Source organism: Phyllostomus hastatus, unplaced genomic scaffold (genome assembly GCF_019186645.2).
Source record: "Phyllostomus hastatus isolate PE091 unplaced genomic scaffold, TTU_PhHast_1.1 phas_contig_113, whole genome shotgun sequence".
NCBI lineage: Eukaryota > Metazoa > Chordata > Mammalia > Chiroptera > Phyllostomidae > Phyllostomus > Phyllostomus hastatus.
In genome coordinates, this window is record NW_025333530.1 from 4,824,634 (window position 1) to 4,844,339 (window position 19,706).

Sequence of the window (19,706 nt, forward strand, 5' to 3'; positions counted from 1 at the left end):
AACCACACATTGAGGTTTCTCTCCCTCTCTTTCTCCCTCCCTTCCCCTCTCTAAAAATAAATAAATAAAATCTTTTAAAAAAGAAATCTAAAAATAATTTTTTCAAATTAGTATGTTTTTCCCAAGCAGTTACTATATGCTATGCATTTTTTATGTGCTATCCCATTTAAACATAAGCAAAACAACTTTGATATACTTATTCCCATTAACAGGTGAGGAAACTAAGACTTAGGTAGGGGACTCAAAGACACAAACTTGTCAGCCTTACTTACAGGTAGATGAGCGTCCTAAGAGCATCAAGTTCAAACACTAAATTTGATAAAAAGAATACTTGGCACTGTATTGGGGTGTGTAAAAATACAGGGTGACATGCACAGATTCAGAAAGTATAACTTTAAAGTGGAGTGGGAGAGCTGGGATAATAACCCAGGACTGTCTGAATCTAAAACTATTGTTCTTTGTATTACACCCGATGAATTTTGTGGGGGATCAGATGGAGGAAGCAAGATTAGACCTGGGTGAGTGGGTAGGATTCAAATGGGCAAAGAAGTGGTAGGGATGTATCATGTTGAAAGTAGACTAAGTTCTTAATGGTCTCTTGATGACTTTGAGAATTCTCACTCATCTTCTACTATAATTTTTCCTTGAATATGGGTATCTCTTTAAAGAAATTTCTCTCCCAACCATCTTCAAATCCAACTGCTAAATTAATATCTACCTTTTGCTGGATTTATTCCCAGATTCTTAAATATTTTTCTCCTCCACTAAGAAATGGCTTGAGATAATATTGGTGTATTTAAACAGTGCAGATTGTCCTACTCTCCTGTCCCCCTCTACCTGATAGCCCTGGCGTAAGTCTTCCTCTTACTATAAAATATTTTGGGTTCTGGTCAGCGCTGGTGTCTGAGTGCTTTCCAGGGTCCACTGAAGGTCCTTGTAATATGCCCAGGTGTGTTTGGCTTGATTAATAAGGTCAAATGGGATGCATGGAATGCTGTTGGTAGTCTGCCCAAGGAAATTGGCCCACCAAAAAGAATGTGATCAACACTCAGATGTAGCAAGAAATCATGCTTGCACCTAAAGCTGCAAGAAAGGATGACTCAACCATAACTGTTATAACAGGAAATGGTGATTATTACTGGAGTGGGAATGATCTAACTTCACTGATGTTCCTCCTGGTAGAGTAGAGGAGAAAACTAAACAAGTGCTACTTTGCTGAGGGATTTTTTAGGCAGTTTTAATAGATTTTTCCTAAGCTTCTGATTGCAGTGGTAAATGGTCCAGCTGTGGGGCTCTCTGTCACCGTCCTTGGGCTATTAGATGCTGTGTATGCCTCCAACAGGGCAACATTCCATATTCCTTTTAGTCACCCAGGCTGAAGTCCAGGAGGATGTGCCTCTTACACTTTTCTGAAGATAATGGGCCTGGCCAAGGCAACAGAGGTGCTTATTTTGGAAAGAAGTTAGCAGGAGAAACATGTGCCCAAGGACTTGTTACTGAAGTTTTTCATGGTAGTAGTTTTAAGAAAGAAGTTTGGATGGGGCTGAACGCATATTCAAAGTTCCCCATATGCCATGAGAATTTCAATACAGGTCATCAGAAATATGGAGAAAGAGAACCTATAAGCTGTTAATACTGAAGAAAGTGGTGTCCTCCAGGGAAGGTGGCTGTCAAATGCATAAATGTAGCCATGAACTTCTTGTCAAAACTGTGATGACTACAAGAGCAAAGTTGAACATTTCAAAGGAAACGATGTGCTATAATATCTTATTTCCAATACTTGAACTAAATGAACCTCACTGTGCCTTTTTCAGTGATGAAATATCATTTATGATGATTATATTTCACTGAGACCTGATAAAAAACAAATTATGTAAAATAAGCTTAAGAATTTACATAGGTTCAAAAGAGAAAAAAATGGCCCAAATGAAAGAACAGATTAAAGCTCCAGAAAAAATACAACTAAGTGATGAAGAGATAGCCTACCTATCAGATGCACAGTTCAAAACACTGGTAATCAGGATGCTCACAGAACTGATTGAGCTCAGTCACAAAATGAAGGAACAAATGAAGACTACCCAAAGTGAAATAAAGCCAAATGTACAGGGAACCAAGAGTGATGGGAAGGAAACTGGGACTCATATCAACAGTATGGAGCAGAAGGAAGAAAGAAACATTTAACCAGAACAGAATGAAGAAATAAGAATTTTAAAAAAATTAGGAGAGGCTTAGGAACCTCCAGGACAACTTTTAATGTTCCAACATTAAAATAATAAGGGTGCCAGAAGAAGAGGAAGAGCAAGAAATAGAAAACTTATTTGAAAATAATGAAGGAGATGTTTCCCAATCTGACAAAGGAAATAGACTTCCAAGAAGTTCGGGAAGCTCAGAGAGTCCCAAAGAAGTTGGACCCAAGGAGGAACACACCAAGGCATATCATAATTACATTACTTAAGATCAAAGATAAGGAGAGAATCTTGAAAGCAGCAAGAGGAAAGGAGAGAGTTACCTACAAAGTATTTCGAATAAGGCTACTAGCTGATTTCTCAAAAGAAAATTTCAGTACTAAATAAACTTCACTTGAACTAAGAAGTGGCTGGAAAGCTGACTCAAAGTCCTGAAAGGCAAGGACCTATATCCAAGATTATTCTATCCAGCAAAGCTATCATTTAGAATGGAAAGGCAGATAAAGTGCTTCCCAGATAAAGTTAAAGGAGTTCATCATCACCAAGCCTTTATTATATAAGATGTTAAAGGGATTTATCCAAGAAATAGAATAAGATAAAAAACTGTGAACAGTAAAATGACAACAAACTCACAACTATCAACAACTGAATCTATGAAAAAAAAAACAACAAAACAAAAACTAAGCAAACAACTAGAACAGGAACAGGAGAAGAGAAATGGACATCACATGGAGGGTTTTCAGTGGGGAGGGGGAGGGGAAGAATTTGGGGGAAGGTACAGGGAATAAGAAGTATAATTGGTAGGTACAAAATAGGTGGGGAGGTTAAGAATAGTATAGGAAACAGAGAAATCAAAGAACTTATATGTGCAACCCATGGGCATGAACTAAAAGGAGGAATGCTGGAGGGTTGGGGGGGTGCAGGAAAGAGGGGGATAAAGGGGGAAGTTGGAAAAAGTGTAATAGCATAATCAATAAAATATACTTAAAAAAAGAAAAAAAGAATTTATGTAGGTTTGGTGTTAACTCCTCTCTCCAGTGGAAGTATGGGGTTGCAGTTCTTTCAACCCTGAGTTGCTGCCCCTGCCCTCTCCCAGTACTGGTGGTCAGTGCTGCTCCCACTCTGCTCAGTAGCCAGTTGATTATGTAGAATTTGATGACACCTTACTAGTAGTTCTCTACTGGGGTAGTGCTGTCATCAACTAGTGTTTGGAAATGCTGAGGCATATTTTTGTTTGTCATGGAGACTAGGGGTGTATTTACTGTTCAGTGCCAAAAGTGATAGCATCCTACATGCTGGAAAACATCCCACCCAATGAAGAATTTCATCCCCCTCCAAAATATTTTGGGTTCTGGAAGAGGGTGGGTTCCTAATGAGATTCTTTATTAAGAGCTCCTCGTTTGGCTGTTTAGCTTTGCCATAATGATGATGAATGGGTAGATCAGGGACCGATCCCTGTCAGCCTTTTTGTTTTCATGTCTCTAACTCTACTCATCTATTAGAGAGAACTGTTCATTTTAGAACTCAGACCAAGAATAGATTAGGTGAATACTTATCATTGAATCATTTATTTTACCATGATAAATTCTAAAAGTTAAAAAATTACTTTATTCTCATAAACTGAGCAATTCATATGCTGAACTGAGTATCATGAATTTTAACTTGAAAGTAAGAATTGAATAGATTTACAGAGTACTAGAAGTTGTTTTTTTTATGCAATGGACATTAAACAGAGATTAAAAAGTTTTATTTAATTCTTTCTAATGTAATCCCACAGTTCACATCTCTGCAAAAGTTTCTGGGAAAGAAAGGGACTTAATCAGTAAGCACTTGTCAATTAAAACCACCTTTCTCAAGCATTGTGTCAGGTGCTAGAGCTAAAAGATGAATAAGATTTTGTGTTTACCCCCAGAAAGGTTATAACCCAGTGAGAGAAACTAAGTATGAGCAGTTACAATATAATTTCATTCTGCTAGGATGAAAGTATACATAAAGATTTGGGGATCAAAGGGAGGGGAATGACCACCTCTGAGGGTGGGAGTGGTTGGCATAAAGTCAAGTGGATTCACAATAATTAATAGGTTAGAGACTTGGTTGGAGTTAAAGGTTTGTCATAGTCTTTTGGCTGCTATACAAAAGTACCATAGACTAGGTGGTTCATAAACAGCAGAAAATTATTTCTTGCAGTTCTGGATGCTGGGGAGTCCAAAATAAGGGCACCAGTGGATTCGGTGTCTAGAGAGGGACCTTGTCCTAGTTCATATAGATGGTCATCTTCTGCCTTCCCACATGGGGGAAGGGGGAAGGGAGCTCTCTGGGTTCTCTTTTACAAAGGTAGTAATCCCATTTATGAGGCTTCTATGGTTGTGACCTACTCACCTCCCAAAGGCCCCACCTCCCAATACCATCACATTGGGGATTAGGATCTCAACAAATTTTGGAGGACACAAATTTTCAGACCATAGCAAGGTTCTAGGAGGACCATTTCTTAGCATCAGTATAGACTAGTAAAACAATCTTCTGATGAGAACATCATTTAAAAAAATTGTTTCAGAGGCCAAATTAATACTATGAAGGCAAGAAAGAACCATAAAGAAAGATGGAAAAATTCCAGGACAATTATGATTAGATAGAAATAATTTTGATACATTGATAAGGCATGGACAATTAAAAAAAACTAACCAATACTGGCTTGATCTCCTCTATTTTCTATTTCCTTTTGAGACAGTCTAAGTGACACATCTTTAAATGTGAAATCTTAGAGTATAGACATGTCCTACCCAACTTTGCTTCTATACTTTATATTTTAATGATAAAAATAAGAAACAACATGAAAAGTAATCTACTAAGTACAGCTGGTGGCAAATAATTGTTAATAAACTAGCTGCTTTTCTTGAGTGTTGGCTGATTGTCGTATCTGTTCTGCACTCTTCAGGGCGCATATGTAAGTTGTATTACATTAAATTAAATTCGTCAGACACTTATTGAGTGTCTATTGTGAACCAGACATATAGTCTATGGGATACAGAATAGATCTGGAAAATTGACTTCAAGAAAAGTGTGGTTTACCTGCACTGGTAGCAATGGTAGCATGATTAAACTTCATGTGGTACCTGAGGAATCAGTAGGGTTAGGCATTGGAGATTACTTTATCCAGCAAAGCTATCATTTAGAATGGAAGGGCAGATAAAGTGCTTCCCAGATAAGGTCAAGTTAAAGGAGTTCGTCATCACCAAGCCCTTATTATATGAAATGTCAAAGGGATTTATCTAAGAAAAAGAAGATCAGAAATAGAAGCAGTAAAATGACAACAAACTCACAATTATCAACAACTGAACCTAAAAAACAAAATGAACTAGGCAAACAGCTAGAACAGGAACAGCTTCACAGAAATAGCACATGGAGGGTTATCAGTGGGAGGGGAGATAATGGGGGTAAAGTTACAGGGAATAAAGATCACAAATGGTAGGTACAAAATAGGGTGAGATTAAAAATAGTATGGGAAATGGAGAAGTCAAAGAACTTATATGTATGACCCATGAACATGAATTAAAGTGGGCGAATGATGGTGAGGAGGTATAGGGTGGAGGAGAATAAAGGGAAGAAAAAATGGGACAACTGTAATAACATAATCAATAAAATATACTTAAAAAATTCTAGCTTATATACCCTGGCTGGTGTGGTTCAGTGGATTGAGCGCAGGACTGTGGACCAAAGAGTCGCCAGTTCGATTCCCAGTCAGGGCACATGCCTAGGTTGCAGGCCAGGTCCCCAGTGCGGGGCACTTGAGAGGCAACCACATATTGTTGTTTCTCTCCCTCTCTTTCTCCCTCCCTTCCCCTCTCTATAGAAATAAATAAATAAAATCTTAAAAAAAATCTAGCTTATAGTAATTCTCTCCAGACTTTAGCTACCTATACTGGCATTTTCTCCCTATAAAGTAGCTAATCTATTATTGGTCAGAGTATGAAATAAAACTATTCTAAGCTATTACATATATTAGCAACACTTAGTATCAAGATTCTCAGATTTTCTTTAACTAAATAAAATATACCCTTTTTTCTTGCTAAAAAAAGTGTTGGTTTCATTTAAATTTTCTTTTATTAGAAAGTCATAGAATTCTGACAACTCATACATCCAGAATAACAGAGAAAAATAGAGATTTCTGATGATTACATATAACTAGTTGAAACAAATTATTATCTTAATGGTTGCTAACAGAATTTCTCTGAAAGAGAAGGCTGTTTGGTTAGGGAAATATTTTGATAAGGTGCTTAAACAAAAGTAAGGCACTGTTGTGATGGTTTAGTAGGAGGTAACAAAAGGTTTAAAAAGCCTATTGTTAGATATGAAGAGAACATTGTTGAAGTGAGGAGGCCAAGAAGGTAGGAGCAATGTGATAGCAGGCCCTGGTGGTTCAGAACAGGGATATGTAACATTCAATTTTCAGTTTGTGAGTTTTGGTGGGGTAAACGCCCTTTATGTTACTCTCACAAACCTTCAGTAAGTTCTGCTACAAATGGGGGAAAATGGGGGAAGGCCCATCAAGGAACATGTATAAAGGACATGTGGACAAAGCCAAAGAGGGTAGGTTTGAGGGTGGGAGGTAAGGATGGGTGGGGCAGGGGGCTGTGGTGGGTGCAAATGGAGACAAGTGTACTTGAACAACAATAAAAAAAAAAGTTCCACTACACATAAAAGCTCTGTCTCTCTTTAGGATTGCATGTGTATGTAGGTAGGAGGGAAGTGGGAGAGAGTGGGAGGTAGAGCGAGAGTGAGAGAGAAAGAGACAGAATAATGGAAAACGGCGACATTTTATGTCTGTGCTGAAACTCAGGGTGGAAAAGGGACAAGGCTAACAGGTGACCTAATCTCTAAACTGAATGAATTCTGCAAAACTGAGATAGAGGGGACTAAGAATTTGGCATGCCCCTATCTTGAACCTTGAGCTTACAGATATCTTTAAGAAGACATTTGACATATGAGTGCCTGGCACAGTGTCTAGTACATTAGTAGGCACTCCATGAGAATTTGTTGAATCAAGGGATCTTTGAACTAGCTGGATTACATATAGCTCACACTGGTGTTGTTTGAAATTTTTTGCTGCTTATGGATAGTGTCATACAGTTTTGCCTGTATTTATGCTATATTTCTCTTCAAATGTGTTAGCATTATTTTTTATACTTGTGGTTTTAAGTGATTGTAGTAAAAAATAAGGCACTGATACTTTTATCTTTATTATTAGAAAGTGCCCTTTCTACCCCTCTCTATTTCTTAACCCCTCTCAGTATATCTATATCAGCATCAGCATGTACATTTATGTTTCAACCAAGACAGTGAAGGAGTTGGAAATGGTTAATTTATTTAAGTAAGTCAGGGTGTCATCCTGAAGAGAATTGTGTGTCAACTGGTGGGATGGATGTGTTGGGTAGGCCATGTCAGGAGAGTGCTGTCCATATTCCCTTTGCCTCTCCCTCTTGTCTCACATTTATTGAAAAGGTTCTTGATAGCTGGAGACACTTATGGACGCTCCACAAAGATCAGATCCTCATAGGGATGGAACAGCTCACCATTTTTACAAGTTGAATGTCATTTTGACATTTTGACATTCTCATATTTGAGAATTCCCATGGCCATTTTCCTCATAGGAAACATTTTCCTATCAAAGATTCATATTTTTGTATGAAACTTGGTTCCTCAGTTTTTGACTTTGGAATACTATTCATTGAACCTACACTTTTACTGTCTCTCCTCAGAATTACTTGCTATTTTAAATCTCCCTGGGGTTAGAGTTGTCAGATAAAATATAGGACACATAAACAATGAATAATTTTTTAGTATCAGTATGTCCCCATGCAACATTTGGGACATACTTGCACTAAATGATTTATCATTTCTCTAAAATTCAAATTTAACTGGACATCCTATGTTTTATTTGCTAAATCTGGCAATCTTACTTGATGAGAAAAGTCACTTGGGACTCGGTCTGAAATCCATGCATCAGAACATCTGTAGGGGATGAGCAATATAAGCCAGTCTCTTGCTGAAAAGAGAGCTTGACTCCACTGCAGCCTACCACCCTGGCAAGAATTGAGCTTCTTTTTTAGCACTTTTTCTTTTCTAAACACGTGCAAAAGTAATTTCCTAGATTGGAGTAATGAATCCTAGGTCTTTTAATACCATGTACTGTAATTAGCTGGATAATAATCTATAATTATTCAAGGAAAGTGAGCCCATGTATAAATGATTAGAGTTGTAAACTATGCTCTTTCAGTGGAGAAACTCTTGGCCTTTGCTAATGAGTGGTGGCATTCAGAATCCTGTGATGAGTACCTAGCCTTCTCTGCTGGGCCATCAGCCTCCAGTCTCTGCCATCCTGGACATCTCTCACTTTATTTGGAGAGGCCAGGTAAATGATGTTGGATACATTGTGTCAACATAGCACAGAGCCCAGACCAGGCATACAAAAAACCATGCGAGTTCTGTGAAGCTGCAGGCCAGGTAGGCACTTGGAGGTACAGGTGCCCACAGCTATGTAGCCTGGACATTGGGAACCAGTCAGGTGGAAATTGGAGAGTATTGTGCATGGAAGGTCCTTTGGCAACACATCGCCTCCCACGGATATCACCCATGGGATATGCTTTCTACATACAACACCTCCATCCAGGTATAGCATTGTCAGAACTGTGAAGTTAATAAAAGTTTATCATTAGAGTTTATTAGTTTCTCCTGATTACCTTCTTTTTTTTTAAACATGTATTATATCTTTTTAAAAATATTTTATTTATTTATTTTTAGAGAGGGAAAGGAGGGAGATAGAGAGAGAGAGAGAAACATCAATGTGCGGTTGCTGGGGGTTATGGCCTGCAACCCAGGAATGTACCCTGGCTGAGAATCGAACCTGGGACACTTTGGTTCCCAGCCCGTGCTCAATCCACTGAGCTATGCCAGCCAGGGCTCTGATTACCTTCTTATTCCTATAATGCCCCTGTCTACTCAATACCTAACATCTTACTTCTTATTGTCTAAAAAATATGGAGTTTAAAAGAAAAAATATGGCAGGGACATTTTTTGAGAAGCAAGAAGCAAGTCTTCAATAGTGAAATTTCAAACATTATGAAGACAGTTGGGGAGATATTCTAACTGGGAACTTTCTCTTGGCCCTTGGTTCATATCACATGAAAAACTGATAAAAGGTAAGTCATGTCTTCATCTTGGTGGATGTTGAATATTTCAGAAGAAATATAAGGAGGGCCAAATGTAGTGACAAATTGTCCCAGTACTTATGCCACAAGCTACCATCATGGTGGATTATTGGTGCTGTGACTGAAGGGTCCTCTGATGTCCAGGAGTCTGAGAATAATTCAGATCTCCTCTGAGTCTAACAGATTTTTGTATGTCTACTGTCAAAGGATACTGATAGTCTATTTTATGTATTAAGCATTACAGGATAAATAAGCAAGGAAAATAAGCTCAATAAAGCTTATGCTTATTGAATGCTAAGTATGTGCTAGGGATCTTATTATTTTTTTAATCCTTATAATATCCCTATAAAAAATCATTGGTTGCATTCTACATTTTAGTAAAGTGAGGCTCATTGAGGTAATGATTTTCCCAAAGTTAGTGAGTGGTAGAGCCAGAAGTTGAACCCATGTCCATCTACCTCCACTTTGGGAACTGTCATCATTACATTATTTTGTTAAGGGTAGCCCTAGAGTGACGTTTGGCAAAGAGCCTTCCTCTGTTTAAACTTCAGAGCTTTGAGGGATCTTAATGATTATCTAGCACAAATTCTTACATTTTGAAAGTTAAGAATCTGAGGCCAACTCTTCTAAGTGACCTGTTTAATATCCCTCAGTTGTGTAGGGATAGTTGCACTGAGAACCCACATTTCTTATCAGCACTATTCCCATTTACTTCCTGACTCTGTGTCCCTGTGTTTGAGTCACGAGATAGGTTTTGGTTGAGATTTGGTTATTTGTGCATCCTTGTAAGGAGTGCTCCCATCAGTATGCCTGTTTTGGTGGCCTCTGAAGGGGACAAGAATCAGGTCTGTCTTTTTTTTTTTTTAGTCTCCCATGCTTATACCAAGAACAATGAGCAATTTTGTGTTATTTTTATTGGCAGATGGTGATTTCCTTTAGGAGCCTTTGATTGAAGACCCATAAATTCTCCAGGCAATACATAAACAGTGAGAGACCACTCCTTGCTCTGTAAATCAGTGCCTAATACCAGGTAGGTCAGATGGTTGGGTAGAAATACAAACTGTGTCTCTGATATTTGTGTGTGTGTGTCTTTTTTTTTTTTTTTTGGTCTGGAACCTGATTTCTCTTAAACCCTGGGTTTTGTTGATATACTGACCAGAGAGATTTTCACAAATATCATTTTAGCTAGATCATACAACTGTTAGGTTGAACAGAAGAACAGTCAGACCCATTTAGCAGTTAAAAACTCTAACAGAAATACTGAAATAGAAGCACTCTCATTGATTCACATCAACACATAGTTACTGACTTCCTGCTACAGCTTGTGCATTCATTAGCAGGCAAGGGAAATATAAATTCAGCTTCTTTCTGCAGTGTATTTATAATATAATTGACAACCATGTCTGAAAATCTACACAACAAAATGAAACCAAATATGTGACAAATGAGTGGTGTGCATAAAATGAGATTAGAGGAGAAAGGTCACTTTGAGCTTGTGTGCTCAGTTAAGGCTTCATGAATGAGGCAGAATGTAAGCTGGATCTGAAGTTCATGTAGAATATTAAAGTGACTATGGGAATGGTTAATGTGTTTGCCACTCTGAAGAACAAGTATCAAATTCAAATGGCTTTAGTGAGATAGAGAAAAGGTTAGAAACTGACAAAGCAGAGTCCAAGAAGGCAGTACCCATTCCTTTACACAGGGCAGACCAAAAGGGAGGTGTGGTTCACTGATCCTTCCCATAGATTTTTGTTAAGCGTCTACTAGGTGCAGGGGATAGAGTGGTGAACAGAACACTGACTGGTACTATATCCTGATAGATGCTCTTTTGGGTTCTGTACATATATAAGTCTATTATTTAAGTTTTAGATAATGAAGGGTTGAAAGGCTGAACTTTCTAGAAACAAAAAAAGGTGGGAGGAGAGTGGCTGGTGCTTTTGGACAGAGAAAAGGCCCTAAGGGATTAGAGTGAGTGGAGTCACTGACAATGTCAATAATATGGCACTATCTTATTATTATTATTGTTGTTGTACCCATTCAGATTCTCCACTCTTTATTCTGCTCTTGAAGCTGTCACTTTTCTTCCCTGAATTTGACCAGCACAATACCCTTTACGTCAGTGCCTTCCTGACTTCCAGCACAAGGGCTGCTCTTTTGTAACAGTAACTGCCATATTTATGCATAAAAATTGAAGCTGGAACCCATTGTCTATGCAGACAGGGGAATTAGCGGAACAATTGCTGTGGGAAGTGATTGTTAACAATTTGGTGGAAAATAGCCTTGCTAACTTGTGTGCACTGCAAGATAACTTAGCTCTGAAATACAGACAGTAATAACCAAGTCCTTTCTTGAGGACCCCTTAAGTAAAAGTCATAGCCAGGGCAGCTTGTGGTCAGAAAATGACACTAGGATAGTTTTTAACATTTGAGAAACTGTTGCAAAAGCTTTGTCAATGTGCTATTTCCCATTGTTTTCCTTTTTGTTGTACAGATACATGGAATGCATCCATTCCTTTGCCTGTGTGGTTTAGGATTTGGGGAGTATCCCCTCAGAGAGCCCACTCCCCTCCTACTTTTATGGCTAATGCACTTTAGGTGTAGGGATAGATCATTTAACTAATTCATAATAAAGGACGAAAGTTAATCTCTAGCAGGCTGAAAAAGAATCTCTCTAGAACAGGTTTTTGGTTTTTTTTTTTCTCCCTCTTGTGATAAATACATCACCAGTCATGGATTTTACTTACATTTTTTAAATAATAAAATATTTTGACCTTTGAAAAATCTCTGTCACCTTTAATCAGAGAGTTGATGCCCTTTAGAGAATTAATGGACATCAGTTCAAATACAAGCTTTGTTACTAATGATCTCAGTGACAAAAGTTTTGGGTAAGCCTCCTTAGTGATAAGTGGAGGTCAGCTTCCTTATTTTATGTAGCTACTGGGATGTCTCTTGGCTGAACTTAAACTAAGCATAGATTGGGCTGGAGGTCCTGGTAGCCCAAACCCACCTTCCACTGGTCCTATTTTTGTAAAATGACATTCATGAGAATCTCTCCCACCTTCGCAGTCAAGAGAAAAAGGAAGGACATTCTGTGAAGGTACAAGGGTGGCCCAAGAAAAGATTAAGACAGTGAATGGGGCAGATAATTTGGATTCATTCTGAACCTCTATAACAAGAAAAGTTAGAATCAGAACCTGAACAAACTATTTTTTTTTATGAGAGTCTCGGTGAGTCTCTAAGCATGGGAAAAGCCAGTTCAAGGCTCAGGTGGCACAATTCAGGCCCAGATGTAAAGAGATACTCTCTTCTATCCATCACACACATAATTCAGAAGTGTGGAGAATACAACAAAAGCCTTTCTAGGTTTGATGAGGTTAACTACTCTGTAAGAGAGTTACCAGGAAATGCGGTGCCAGGTAGGGATCTCCAGCTCTGTTTGGGCACCAAATATCCAAAAAGACACACTTTCTAGGGAAAAAGATTAGACTATTCCAGCTGGGGCTAGATTTCTTGGCTATAAAGTATCACTCCTATAGTCCCAAACTTTGGCAAGCAATCAGAGAAATACATTTTTATTGTGGGTAATATGGTGAGGAAATTTCATCAGCTTCCTACAAAAAGAATAAGGTCAGAAACCAAAAGGTTTTCTTAGAGAGTTCTTTTTCAGCCTTAACAAAAACCTTTGAACTTTGGCTGAAACATGCCTCCAGAGAGGTATGCTCTGGGAGGAAATAGAAATGAATGTTGACAGTTTACATGGCTTTTCCCTGGAGTGTCTTTATGTGTTCTGGCAGACAGTGCTAGAATTGCTGTGGTGGAGAGCTTGAGTGTATTTAACAGTTACTCAGAAATATGGAAAAATGTAGGACAGGGCAGGTTATGTTTCTTAAGTCCAGTCAGCTGGTAAGGAATGAACACTCTCTACTTACATGTGTCATTGTTCTTGTAGAAAGCCATGTTCCATTAGTTTTCAAAGTGTGTTCCCCAGAACCCCAAATTTTTGTCAGTGCCCACTCAGTGCCCATTCAGTGGAACTAGAGAGCAGGAAATGGTGATGGTGGAGGAGGGAGGACTAGGGGATGGAATTCAGACCTAAACTTCAATCAGAGCAACTCTGCTTTGAGTATTGGGCCACTGCTTATGGCTTTGTTTAAATGTGGCACTCCTTGGCTGAACCATGGCCACTGACAGAAATTGTGGCTATAAGGAAGTAGTTAGTTCACAAGTGCCTCACAAACTCATTGCTAGGAAAGAAAACACTAGTGCAGGTCTCAGGCTGAATGATCACATGAATAGCTTTCTAGTTCCCTGGATTTCTCATGGGCTTCAAGAGAAGCAAAAGAACTCCAAATCAATTGGAATAGTCAGTCAGTAAGACCTTTGCTAGGGCTGAGGAGACAGTACAATCAATGACTTCATATATCAGATCATTGTTTACATAAAGTGCAAATGTCACCAAGACTGTAGGGAGCTTCATCTAACTCTGAAGTGTCACTCTTTCCAAAACAAGGGCCAGAGACTTCTGAGGCAGAAAATTCACCATTATGTTATTGTTGGACAGAAGATGACCATTCCTAGAAAAACCTGTAATTAATGATTCAGAAATGAATATATATGAGAGCTTAGGAACTATATATCCTGACTTTTTGTTATACCTCCTGGTCCCCCAAGTCTCCAAATTTTCAATTCCCAAGTAACAGCATAGTTTTTTCAATTGCCTCACATATTTGAGGTCTGGTGGAGCTCCTAAGGAAGAGAGATTGAGATTGGATCCATTTTCACAGTTCCTCTGGCTATAAATCTTGAAATCTCCCTTGATTCTCACATCTCACATCCAATCCATTAGCAAGTTTTATTGGATCTATCCTCAGTATGGATTCAGAATTCCATTATTTCTTTCCTTTTCCCTATTACCACTCTGGTCTCAGTCTCCTTTTCCTCTGAATTCCTGCAATAGTTTTGAGACTTGCACCTCACTTCCACTATCTATTCTTAGTAGAGAAGACAGAGTGATTCTATTAAAGTGGGAGAAATGTGGGTCATTGTACTTCTCAGCTTAAAATCCCATTTTGCCCATAGTAAAAGGTCTCCATAATAGCCTATAGGGCCTCTCTGCTTGATCTAATTCTTCATTATTTCTCCGAACTCGTCTTCTATTCTCTCTAGCTATACTGGTCTCATTGCTGTTCCCTGAACATTCTGGACTCATACCTGTTTTAGGGTCTTGGCACTGTTTGTTCGTCCTGCTTGAAATGTTCTTCCCACAGATGTCCACCAGGTTAATTTATTCATCTCCTTTAAGCTTTAGCTCAAATAATATTTTCTTAATAAAGTCTTCCCTGACTACTCTCTCCAAAATTGTTCCTACCCTCTACCACATACACTTGCTACTCCCCTTTACTTGGTTCTACATTTTCTTTTTTAAAAAACATATTTGAGTGTTCTCTGTGGTTCACTTATTTATTATGTTAATTTTATAACTTTCCCTGACAGAATGTAAGCTTATGAGGATAGGGATCCTTGTCAGTGTGACTAACTACTATATACAAAGTGTCTAAACTCATGCTTAGCTTAAATAGGTGCTCAATAATTTTTTTTAAATGAATGAATAAGGAAGTTGGCCAAGATTCTTCCATTCTCTCTTCTACATTAACATATTGTGATTCTGTGGTAAGAGTAAGAAACATTTCTCATCATCCTTTGTTTTCTTCTAAAAAAATACTACATTTGGGGAGTTAGGTAACCAATTGCACCCCTTCTGATTCACAAAGTGCTCTTGCAACAAGTATTTGGCACTGTTATGTGCTTTCAGGTAGCTTTGAATACCCTTACAGTGATACTTTAATGATAACCCTACAGGAAGAGGGAAAGGAAAAAGAAGCAGGTGGTGAGGACTAAGTCCCTCATCCTAAGAAGCAGAGTTCTTGTCAGTACATAGGGCATATGGTAAGGTAACTCCTAAGCAGTTACAGCTAACATGAATGTTCTGGTCTGTATTTGGTTAGTATTTCAAATTGTAAATTGACAAACTGTCATTTGGGCATACAACTCAGTCTCATATGTGTTTCAGTTAATGAGAGATTTTTAGGCCTGAGTGAGACCAAGTATAATATGTGGAGATTAAGTTATGATTAGGATGTTTTAAGGTTCTGTTCAACTCCTGCTGATGTTGCTTAACACTGTACATCTTCCATCTTTCAATCTGTTTTGACCAGGAACACATCTGTTTGGGAGAATGGGATGATTTGCATCTCTATTAACTGGAATCATTGATAAGGAAGACTTAATGAATAAAAATATGAATTGTTTAAAAATCATATGGTTGTACAGGTTGTATTCGAACCCCAATTTTATAGTTCTTACCAACTTATCTCATTCTTACTGTATCACCCAAACTTGTTCTACTATCCTTTACTTATTCATAGAAAATATCTTCAGAAAACTAAAATGAAAGTAAACAAGAAAGGCATAATGTATGAGCTGTTTTTTCAGCTTTATTAAGGTATAATTAATAATTAAACTTGTGTATATTTAAGGTGTACAACTTGATGATTTGATGTACATATTCATTGTGAAATAATCACCACAATCAAGATAATTAACACACACACCTTACCTCACAGAGTTACCAAATTTATTTTTTGTGAATAGAAGAGTTAAGATCTACCCTCTTAGCAAATTTCAAGTTTACATACACCCACATAAAATCACATTTTCTTTATTCATCCATAGATGGACACAGGTTGTTTTTGTATCTTGGCTACTATGAATAATTATAAAATGAACATGGAAGTAAAGATATCTTTTTCAGGTCCTGATTTTATTTCTTTTTTAATAAAGACCCAGAGGTGGGATTTCTGGATCATAAGGTAGTTCTATTTTTAATTTTTTGAGGAATGCTATACTGTTTTCCATGATGCCTGCACCAAATTATAACCCAACATTATACAAAAGTTCCCTTTTCTTCATATCCTCATCAATGCTTGTTATCTTGTCTTTCTGATGAAAACATTCTCACAAGTATGAGGTGGTATCTCATTGTGGTTTTGATTTACATTTCCATGATGATTAGAAAAGGAGAATACCTTTTCTTATACCCGTTAGCCATTAGCATGTCTTCTTTTGACAAATGTCTGTTTGGGTCCTTTGCCCATTTTAAAATTAGGCTTTTAGGTTTTGTTGTTGTTGTTATTGTTGTTATTTGTTGTTGTTGTTGTTGCTATTAAATTCTATGAGTTCTTTATTGTATATATTTTAGATATTAATCTCTTATTGGATATACAGTTTGAAAATATTCTCTCCCATTCCATATATTGCCTTTTCACTCTCTTGGTTGTTTCCCTTGCTGTGCACAAGCTTTTTAGTTTGATGCAATCCCACTTGCTTATTTTTGCTTTTGTTGCTTTTGGTGTCAGATCTAAAATACTATTATTGATGTAAGCTGTTCTTTATTTTTTTGGAAAGAAGAAGAAATTCTTATGTTTATGTTATGAAACTGAGTTCTCCTTTGAAATTATCCATCACTCAATGAAGCTAACCAGTTTGTGGACAATCAGTGGAGCAGAGGCAGTGCTCACATTCCTGAAATCAAAGCAGAAAGCAGGCAACTAGAGCGTTTCTGGGCACAGTGCATAATGAGGGCCTATAATGTCGATTACTATGCTTTTCACCTTTCAGATTGGAGATAGGAGAGAAAACCTCTTCAGTGTATATTAGCCAGTCCTGCAAGTACTGGACAGTTTCACTCTCTGTTCAACATATATTCTGCTCATGGACTTGATCCTGGGAAATCAATCTGTTTCTTCCCCAGCTCCTTCATGATAATGGTCTTTTCATCTGAGCATTGGGTGAGTGATTGCAATGACCCACTTTGTTTTAATATCATGTACATGAGTGTACTGTGTATTGTTACATTGCAGTAGAGTATGGTGATGACTCTATTTGAGCATAAGGGACATTTTCTGAAATCTCTGCTGTGTGATTTGAGAATATTACTATGCTATATATGGATTTGCCTTAAGTACTGCAGTTAAACATACACACACATACAACTTCCACTAAAATGTAATAACTTCAAAGTGGAATGATGCAGTTATGAATCTTGCTTTCTTTTACTTCCAAATTGTACCCCTAAGAACTTCTCAGAGGAACTTAAAATGTAAGTTGTAGGGTTAACAAAATTTAACTGAATGCAGTCTCTTTTGGTGGATATAGGTCAACCCAGTACTCTTAACTTTATTTGGTCAGGTTGAAAAGACTCTCTTGTTTTTATTATATATTTAGATGTTTAATGGGATATATGGATGATACACAAAGACTCAGATTATTATGAAGGAATTTTAGGATCTCCTAGCATATTGGCAAGGGCAGACAGTATAGATATAAAATCCCCTTGTCTTCTGGATGATTAGTGAGACTCATTCTGTGCTCCTTCTTCTAATGTATCCTTTCTTTTTTGGGCCAGCTGTAGGTGAGCGATTTGATAGTTGGCTTATTGGTTGCAGGATTTATGTTGTAGGTTTAAATTGTTTATTGCTGATCTTTGGGTTTCAAAAAACAGTATCTTTACATCTTTCAAGAGAGACTTGTGCCCTACAAATGCTCTCAATCAATGGGGGTGGTGATCTTCATTTTGTTCTCCCTTCTCCCAATATCTCCCCTGCAGGCCAGGCCAGTCTATATGGCATGGACAAAAACATAGATAAGGAACTTTAGAAGAAATGAAAAGTGTGAGAGTTTTCAGTGCAGTAGACAAATAGCACAGAGTGTAATGCAATAGTTTCAAATGAGATTTTGGGTTTGAGTTCCAAAGCCAAGGGATTGCAATTTGTCCTGAAACACACTTGTTACCACTTTTGGCATCAGTCCAGTGGTTCTTTCTGCCCTGGGGGCATAAGGAGTGCCCCTAGGTTTTTGGTGGAGATATTTCTATTCCTTATTCCTCTTGCCCTCTATCTCCTTGTTTCTGAAGTTGAAGGTTTTATGGACAGTATGGTCTTTTGGGTCCTGCTGGGTAAAGTTTGGAAACTTGTGATATCTGATGAGTTCTGTCCAGAGGGAAGTGGGATTCTTTGGTCAGATCTGGTGTCTTAGATGTACAGCCTATGTCTAGAAACATCTCAATGAGGGAAGAGGAAGAGGTTACACAAGGGTTTGCAAGACTTGGGCTGATATATTGGTATTTTTGGAGGAAGGGTGAAATTTATGTGCTTACATAGTGAAACTAGTCAGTGGAAGTTATCACCTTGGTCTACTGTTCCTGCTACAGAAAGGATCCCTGCCATGGAGCTGATCTGGACTAGAGCAGAATTCCAAACCTGCATCTGAGGCTGTGCTAGTCCTCCATTCACTTGCTCATTTATTTGTTGTTATATCATCCCATCCATTCCATTTATGGATCCATTCATTCAAGAAACATTTATCCAACCTATGCCCAAGAGCTTGAGCTGAGTACTTTTGATAGAGAGAAAAAAGCCACAGTTTTCCCCTCCCCTCATATCCTAATAGGAGAGACAGAGGATACAGACAAGTGATTACAGTATCCATGGTACTGTGGTGAAGATAAATTCAGTGTTCTTTGGGGAGACAGAAGAGTTGCATCCTACACAGGCTTGGAAATGAGGCCTCACTTCAGTCTCAGTGGATGATGAAGAGTTAGCCTCATGAAAAAGGAGGCAAATGGCCTTCTGGTCAGGGGGACAGTGTCTCATCATCAAGTTGAATATGCTTTTTCAAACATCTTTTCTCTGTCTTCAGAGTGACTGCATGCAGCCTGGTATTGTCTGGGGTCAAGTTTCTGGCATGTTCACTGAATTCACCTGACAATTTTGAGTCTTTTTTGCTTTGGTGATTATTCAATTCTCAGGAAAGTACATAGAAACCCTTGCTCAATTGATTTCAGAGAAGACTGAAATGTGTGTGCTATCTGACAGCTTTCTGGAGATTCTGCTTTTCTTTTTAAGAAAATCACAACAAACAGTATAATAGAATCACTCTGGTTAAAATAATCCCTGTTAACTGATAAAAAACTTGAATAATCTTTGGGATTTCCTACTAAAATTTGTATTCAACAGAGATCTGAGATCGGAAGATGACTGTTCATAAAGGTAGTTGGAAGGGAATTGTTAGTAAAATATTCTAACAAAATGGAGTGAAATTCCTGGCACAGCATTATTTTTGAAGCAAAGGCTTATCTTTGATCCTTTCAGACTGAACTATGTTTCACGACATATAGTGTCTTATCATTTATCTTGCTCCCTAAGTATACCATTCTTCCTTTTGCTTATTTGCAACCTTGTATTTTCACTTCTGGCTAT

At 38.0% G+C, this 19,706-nt stretch overlaps 1 pseudogene; it reads left to right on the forward strand.

Annotated features, from left to right (window-relative positions):
• The first annotated feature begins 472 nt into the window (after positions 1–472).
• LOC123817521 lies at positions 473–1,714 on the forward strand (annotated as a pseudogene).
• Positions 1,715–19,706: the final 17,992 nt, after the last annotated feature.